This window comes from Microtus ochrogaster, linkage group LG4 (genome assembly GCF_000317375.1).
Source record: "Microtus ochrogaster isolate Prairie Vole_2 linkage group LG4, MicOch1.0, whole genome shotgun sequence".
NCBI lineage: Eukaryota > Metazoa > Chordata > Mammalia > Rodentia > Cricetidae > Microtus > Microtus ochrogaster.
In genome coordinates this window covers 35593734-35601455 of record NC_022030.1, presented here as the reverse complement: position 1 = coordinate 35601455, position 7722 = coordinate 35593734, and positions in this window count along the sequence as shown.

Genomic DNA, 7722 nt, shown 5'->3' with positions numbered 1-7722 from the left:
AAATAAAACAGAGAGTCAGAGATACACATAATTGGTCAAGGTATTATTTGATCATTGTCTCAATTCTGGTCCCAGAAGATGGTCCCCCCAAAACTCCTATTGCTCCGGGTACAGATTGATTCTCAGGAGGTCGTTGCTCCTGGAGGTTCAACTTTGCCATCATACTTAATTGTTCTAATGCAGGAGGTGTTCCTGCTAGGGACCTGCCCTGTGTTGGTTTAATAATAGGCCTTATCATTGGGAGTCCTCACTCAAAAGCTCGGGGACATTGCTTGACCCATGGTATGTGAAGACCTAGATGCTTAGAAGCTATAGCAGCCAAAGCAACGCAAAAGACAAGCCTTGACCAGGAGGTAAATATCTTCTGATGTTTATTGTTATCTTCTCAGAGTGGGGAGATGCCTTCTCCACCTAGACTAACAAGGTTAATCACTAAAATACAATTTCTCTCCTCTGGGTCTCTCTGATTTTAAGACCATCTTGAAGGCCACTTATACCTGAAAACTTAAAATAAAACATTTCCTTTAATCAAGAAAATGTATTTTTTTATTACAAAAAATATATCTTTTAAATGTAAAGATGTCTGGTTAATGCATCTGGCTAGCATATGCAACAGCCCTGTCTTGATATTTTCTTTTGGCACTATTCGTGTAATACACGCTCAGTGATTACAACATCAGCTGTTTTCCTTTTAATCTGTTTCACAATTGTATTTCTTCTTATAATTACTTTTTTCTTCCCCACATTATCAATATAGAACCACAAGTATTCTGTTTTAAAGCAGCCCAAAGATATAGCCCAGGAGCACACTGGACAAGGATGGCTCCCCTGGGACAACACACAGTCATAGCTTTCCTGGCTCTTGCCCCACTAGGGATCATTGTGGGCACTTTGGATCTTATGTTCTTAACCTTGCTATGAAATTTGAGTCTTCTAGGAGAATACGGAAGTTTCAGAGTAAACTCATTGTGAGATGGGGATTTCAGAAAATTCCTACTACATGGGGTCCAAATCTCTCCAGTCACTGACTGGAATTTTGTGGATCCTCTTAGGTAGAGATTGTGCCCTTTACAGCAGGAAATACTTACTGAAAGATATTAAAAGATGTATCATTGTCCTCCAGCTTTCCCCCAAAGATTTCTGGGACCACTGCTGTGGGATGGTCTTTCTGTACTCTGTGAATACTGGTTGATAAATAAACTGCTCCAGCCTATGGCAAGTCAGGATAGAACTGGGCAGAAAATTCAAGCCAAGATATAAGAGGAAAAGGGCAGGGTCTGGGAGAGGCTGTTAGCCACTGAGGAAGCAAGACATGAAAAAAAAAAATAAGGTAACAAGCCACGAACCAAGTGACAAACATAGATAATATGGGTTAATTTAAATGTAAGAGCTAGCTAGTAATTAGCCTGAGTCATCAGTCAAGCGTTTGTAACCAATATAAGCCTTTGAACGATTATTTGGAAGCGACTGTGGAACAGGGTGGGACAGAGAAACCTTTGATTACAGACCACAGCTCTCAGGAAGGAGTCCAGGTGGGAGAGTTGGCTACAGTGGGGGAATCTAGAAGACCTTACCAAAAACAAAAAAAGGATGCATAGATAGAATATGAGAAATACCTGTTGGCAAAAACAAAGATAGCTAGAACGGCTCACCCACCACCAAGCCTGACTGGAACTGGCTGAAGGTACTGGGACAGGGGTAGAGTTGTTCCAGAACGTTCAAAAGTGAGGTGTAACTCATTATGAGCAACATGTAACAGGGTGCAGGAAATCCCATACTATACAAATGAACCACAAAGTAGGTGCTATGCAAATGAACCCCCTAAAACCCACCCTAGTGATACCAGTGCCCCAGTCCAATCCTTTGTGATTGGACTACACTAAGTTTCTAAACTTTCCTTCTGCTCCAGCACATTTCTCCCTTGGAGGCACATTAAGACATTCATTTACATTATTACTATCTGTGTGTCTCTGTCCAATTTCTTGTTTTGGCATGTAAGAACCTGGACCCTCTCTAGATGTACCCACCACACCCCAATACCCACTGTCGTCACTGGTCCCCCAATTTAAGAAACAAGCAGTAATGCAAAGTCGGAAATGTAATCACTGTGGCTGCAGTAGAAAGATGAGCAGACATGAGGATCTCCCAAGTCCTCTTTGGGAATACTGACATGAGCTTTAGGTTAAAACAGAGAACGGGTGCAGGAGAAATGGAACTATGTATAATGAAACAAACCCGGCCAAGGAGCAGCCTCATACTCGTAGATCATTGCCCTCCTCTGGAAAAAAAAAAAAAAAAAAAAGGCCTCTCCTGGGAGACTTTGTTGCTCCTAGAATCCAAGGTGACCTCAGGTCAGGACAACGATTTTTCTCTGAGATTTCAGCCTTGAAGGTGGATGAGATAGGTTCACCAGTACACCAAACAAGGCAGAGATGCCAAGGTCTCATCCTGGGGTTTGTGGCTTTGTGGGTCCAAGTGAGGAATCTGTGCTACTCAGCAAAAGTCTCCAAGAACCTGTTATGGCCTCAGCTGTACAGGGACATCTGGGGTGGGGCCAGGGAGGCTGTGCCTCTGCAGCCTGTCCCAGCCCTGAGAGTATGGAAGCCCAAGTTTGCCAATATAAATACTGTTCACCCGAAGGGCAGCTCCCCAGAGGCCTCAGATGGTAGCAGTGACCATGATTACCACCTAAGCACTAATTTCCTGGTTAGTTTTCAGTAGTTCTGTGAGCAGACACTGGCCAGCCTCAGCTGCTCTTACTTCTTGCTCCCACAGCGTGCCTGGGCCATTGGAGGCTGATCCATTTGTGAGTGATCAAGAGGCTCCTGCCCCACCCCCACCCCCACCCCCACCCCCAGTCCAGCAGCTCATATCCAGGGAGAGGAGAGAAGCTTCCTGCCCTGCATCTGTCCCCTTAGGTGAGAACCGAGAAAACTTTAGGACTTGACCTTATTACCTGGACTCCCTGTTTTGGCCACCCCAGAATAAGATCCTCCTGGAGTGCTCAGGCCAAAACCAGTGCTGGGGGACATGGTTCAGTCACCACCTGACACAGGTGTGAAATGGGCCCCCCTCCGCAGGCGACTGCTGTGGGCCAGAGGGGGCCAGATGGCATGTCGCACTATCTTCCCAGCTGACCATGACTCCAGGCTTCTAGGCAGGCCCGAGAGATAGGGACAGAAAATGTATTTGCTTTCCAGGGTTCTTTAAAGCAACCAACCCAAGGACCAGGCTGGATGAACCCCAGCCGGGACGCTGCCTCTGCAATAGAGTCAAACACTACCTACATTGGTGCCTGTGGAACTGCAGGCCCCAGTCCCTCTGTCTTTGTGACATTGTCAGTCCAAATAGGGGACTAAAGTCACCCAAATGATCACCACATTACTGAAAAAAAAAAAAATAAGGCCAGGGGCAGCTGTGCCTCCAATCAGGGAAAAGCATTACTTAGCAGTCTGCGGCTTGTTATGCATGCACAACTGCAGGCCTTGGGACCTGGGACCTGGAAAAGGACAAACAACCAGCATGGCCCTTCGTGACAGTGGTGATTGTGTCAGGAGAGTAGGGCAGAGAGGTAGGCCTGCATTAGTGTTTTAAAGAAATCCTATTGGTAGAGAAAACTTGAACCTATCCCGTCCAAGACCAACTCATAGCAGATCCTCAAAGAGCGCACTGGCACCATTGAGCTTCTGACCTTTCTTCAAACTCTGGCCCACCTTTTCCCCAAAAGGAGCTTTCTTCCTTAATAAACTGTCTCTGCTTCTACTGCTATTCACACGTCCCTGTGCCATTTCTTTTCCCAGGAAACAAGAACCTGGAAATCCCAGTGAGCGCTATTCACATTTCAGTATCTGTCAGTAGTGTGATGGCCCTGTTACCAGTGCCAATGCTCATCAGCAAAGACCACTCAGGAGGTCTTAGCAGCAACAATGCCTTGCTGACGGAGGTATCCGAACATGGTCGAAGGGTCCTGGCCAGCTGGAGAGATGAGGCCGAGGTGCCGCTGACAGAGGAGCTGGCAAAGTCTCTATCATTGAGCCGCACTCTGGCTGTGTGAGGCTATTAAAGTCTGAGGAAACTGGTTTCTGCTTTGGACTGAGCACCAGAGTAGGGCTGTTGGATGGCAGGTACTCTGGGGTCTTTGTTGAGCAGAGGGAATGAAGGGAGGTTTAAACCATTGAAGAACAACTGGGTATAGTTATTCCTGTGGGTCAGAGTGGGTGCTGTCTGTGTGTTGTTAACCTTTTAAACGTGATCCCATTGCACGCTGAGGCGGCCTGGGAGGGGAAGTGAAGATTAGGACCACCTCAGGCAAATGGGGAGGGAGCATCTATCTGGCATGTTAGCTTCCCACAGTGAGATCTGTGCTCTTCCTGGGACCCTGACCAGGTGCTCACCCGTTATCCTCTTGGGTTAGTGTGAGATCACTGGCCTACAAGTCTGCAGACCAGTTGCTTTGGTTCTGGCAGCAGCTTGCCAGGCCCGGGGATCTCTATCAGCACTGGCCAACCTTTTCTGTAGAGGGCCAGATAGGAAAACATCTTGTCTCCTTTGTAACTAGTCGGCTTTGTGCTTGCGGAGTGAGAACATTAGTCACAAATCAACCGATGCCTTTGAGATCCAACAGACAGCAACTTGCAAAGGAAGCCAGGAGGAGTCCCCGGGCTGGTCCAAAGGTCCACCGGAGACATCAGGCGGATACCTTTCAGCAGGTCATGGGCTCTTCTACTTCTATTTTAGTGCTGCCAAGAGGTCAAGTTCCTGGTTGCTAAAAAAGGCCAAGGCCAAGCCCTGCCTTTATGCAGAACAGCTTGGCAAGGGTAAGGGAGGATTGGGCTTGCAGAGAATTTGACCCCTAATGAGGTACGGGATGGGCCCATACAAATTTCACTACTCTCTGGGCTGAGGCTAGCACAGGCGAGCTCCTTACTCTAATAACCTTGGCTCTAGGACACAGCTAGGATCAACAGCACATGTTTTGCCCATCGAGGGCAAGTTCAAAGTGTCTTCAATAGAGAGATTGTGTGGAGATAAGAGGTGAGGGGAATCTGTGCACGGGCCGTGAACTGTGGGCAGGACGCACCTTGATCAGCAAGCTACGTCCATCCCAGGGAGGACAGTGGTGATACTTAGGAAAGAAAAGGCCCTGGGGCATGGGGATGCCTTGGGGGAAGCCAGCCTATAGCACAGGGACAACATGGGAAGGGTTTGGGGGCCCCTGTGCTCTGTGAGCCATGGACCCTCAGATAGCAGCTACCTACTCCCAGCAAGAACTGCTAAGGTCAGGGGCTCGCCAGCTCTTGCCTTGTTAGGGACACCTGAAGGAAGAAAGGAGTCCAGATATGAGTCTCAGCAGGCAGAGGCGTGGGGGAGCTGCAGGGATGTGGGTCTCATAACCTCAGTTACACTTTCTGAAAAGACGGCAAGGTAGCAGTGTCAAGAGGTAAGCAGAGGCAGGTGGGCGACTGTGGATGACAAGGAAGCAGTGATGTCCAGGCCATGACAAGCAGCTTGACCGGCAAGTCTGCAGGCCAGAGGCTGAGGCCACAGCCAGTTTAGCCCCGTCGCTCTGGGTTGTACTGTACATTGAACACAGAGAAGTGAGGAAACAGGTGTGGATAGAATTGGAGGGGGATCGAAAAGATACCTCTCTTGATGGGGGAGGGGAGGCCACCAGTAGCATCAGGGCCTCCCTAGTGGGTCCTTCTTATGTCCATGATGCTCCTCATGCTTTTAAACCCCAATTCACCCATGTGGGAGCGTCAGCGTTATTAGATTTGACACCTCCAGAACACGATGCACTGAAACCATTCCCTCGGCGTTAGAGATGAACAATCCTGAGAAGGTATTTAGCCCATGGAATAGAGACAGCTGGGAAGTCTGGGTTCCAAGTAAAATCAAACAAAGGACTGACACCAAGGCAGGCTGGTGGCTCCTTGTATGCCAGGAGCTCAGTGGAGATGGCAGCAAAAGCCAGGCTCAGGGGAAAAAAACCAAACCCTTGTTCTGGCAGCTGGGATGTAAGGGCATGTTGTGTTGTGAAGTCCACCAGGATGAGGTGTGGTTTCAGAAGGAAGGGTTTTCTCAGACAGCATAGGGCAACAGAGAACTGTCAATGGGCTTTGGAGGAACTGCAGTAGCATTTCTCCGTAGTGCTAGAATCTTCCACACGACACTCAAGCCTGTGGCCAAAGACCTGGAGGAAATGACTAGTCTGTCTTCCCAGGATAGAATATCCATTCTAAATTGATGGTAGCTCCGGTCAGGCAGTCTCAGTGACCAAACGACAGTGTAAGGCATCATCTCTACAGCAGGGAACTGGGAGAAGCATGCAGACCCCGTCACTCAGAGGCTACTATCCCTGAGAAATCATTCAGGGAGAAGGGAATGTTCTTCCCACTGATGCAGACTTGGTCCCTCTTGTTGTCAAATTCTGACCACAATGAGCTTATGCAAGACGATAGCCTTACCCAGCAACAGTGTGGAGAAGGTGGACAGCACTCAGGGCGGCATGGCCAGCCAGCAGGGTTTCTCTGTTCTTGTCACTGGACCACAGCTTTAGCCTTGCCTGGGAGGAAGCAGAATTCTAAACGGTCCGCTGTGGGCAGTTGTAACTGTCAGTGGGTGTGGCCAAGATCGCTAAAGGTGAGAGTGGTGGAAGGGTTAGTGAGGTCATGGGTGGGGGTGAGAGCTGGGCATCTAAAGCCAGGAATGGGCAGAGGTTTGGGAGGCAAAGCACACAGAGCAGGCAAGGACAGTCAAAATCTTGGAAAATCTTGGGTGCAGGGCTGGCTGAGAAGGGGTGATCCAACTTGGGAACATCCTGGTGGCCCTGTCCTACCCATAGGAATACCCTGAAGTGTGCTTAGTAACCCTGGCTCTGAGAGCTGTCACTCAAGTGGGAGAGACCAGATGCCACTCAAGAACTCACCCAAGATGAAGTTCAGGATAAAGACCGAGGAAGCAGGGGCTGGAGAGATGGCTCAGTGGTTAAAAGCATTGCCTGCTCTTCCAAAGGTTCTGAGTTCAATTCCCAGCAACCACATGGTGGCTCACAACCATCTTTAATGAGGTCTGGTGCCCTCTTCTGGCCTGCAGACATACACACAGACAGAATATTGTATACATAATAAAGAAATAAATATTAAAAAAAAAAAGACCGAGGAAGCAAAGCCCATGGCCATACCTCCTGGAGTCACCAACGTGCCAGTAACAGGGAACTTTATCATGCTCCCCAAACCTTTACCACACACACCTGATCATGCACGTACTAGTCTTGTGTCAGGGGTGAGCCCATCGCTTGCTCCACACGCCCCATGTAGTCATGTCTGCAGCATCCCTAACTGGTCCCAAGGCGAAAAGCCATCACAGCTCACTCAGGACGCCCCTCCAGACAAGCTGCATTTGGAGTTGCTGTCTGCAGATCTAGGGCTCCACCTCGCTTTAGAGTGCATGTGTGTAATCACCCCATGTTCCTCCATGACAGCCTTAGGAAGTCAAGTTAGGGGAAAGACATAGTTGGTTTATGAGAGTGGGGACTTCTGGGTCAGTGGGCACTCTCCAAACCACCCACACTATAGAAATCAAATAGAACACTAATAGAATCCATATTTATTTATTTTTATTTTATTTTTTTGTTTTTCGAGACAGGGTTTCTCTGTGGTTTTGGAGCCTGTCCTGGAACTAGCTCTGTAGACCAGGCTGGTCTCGAACTCACAGAGATCC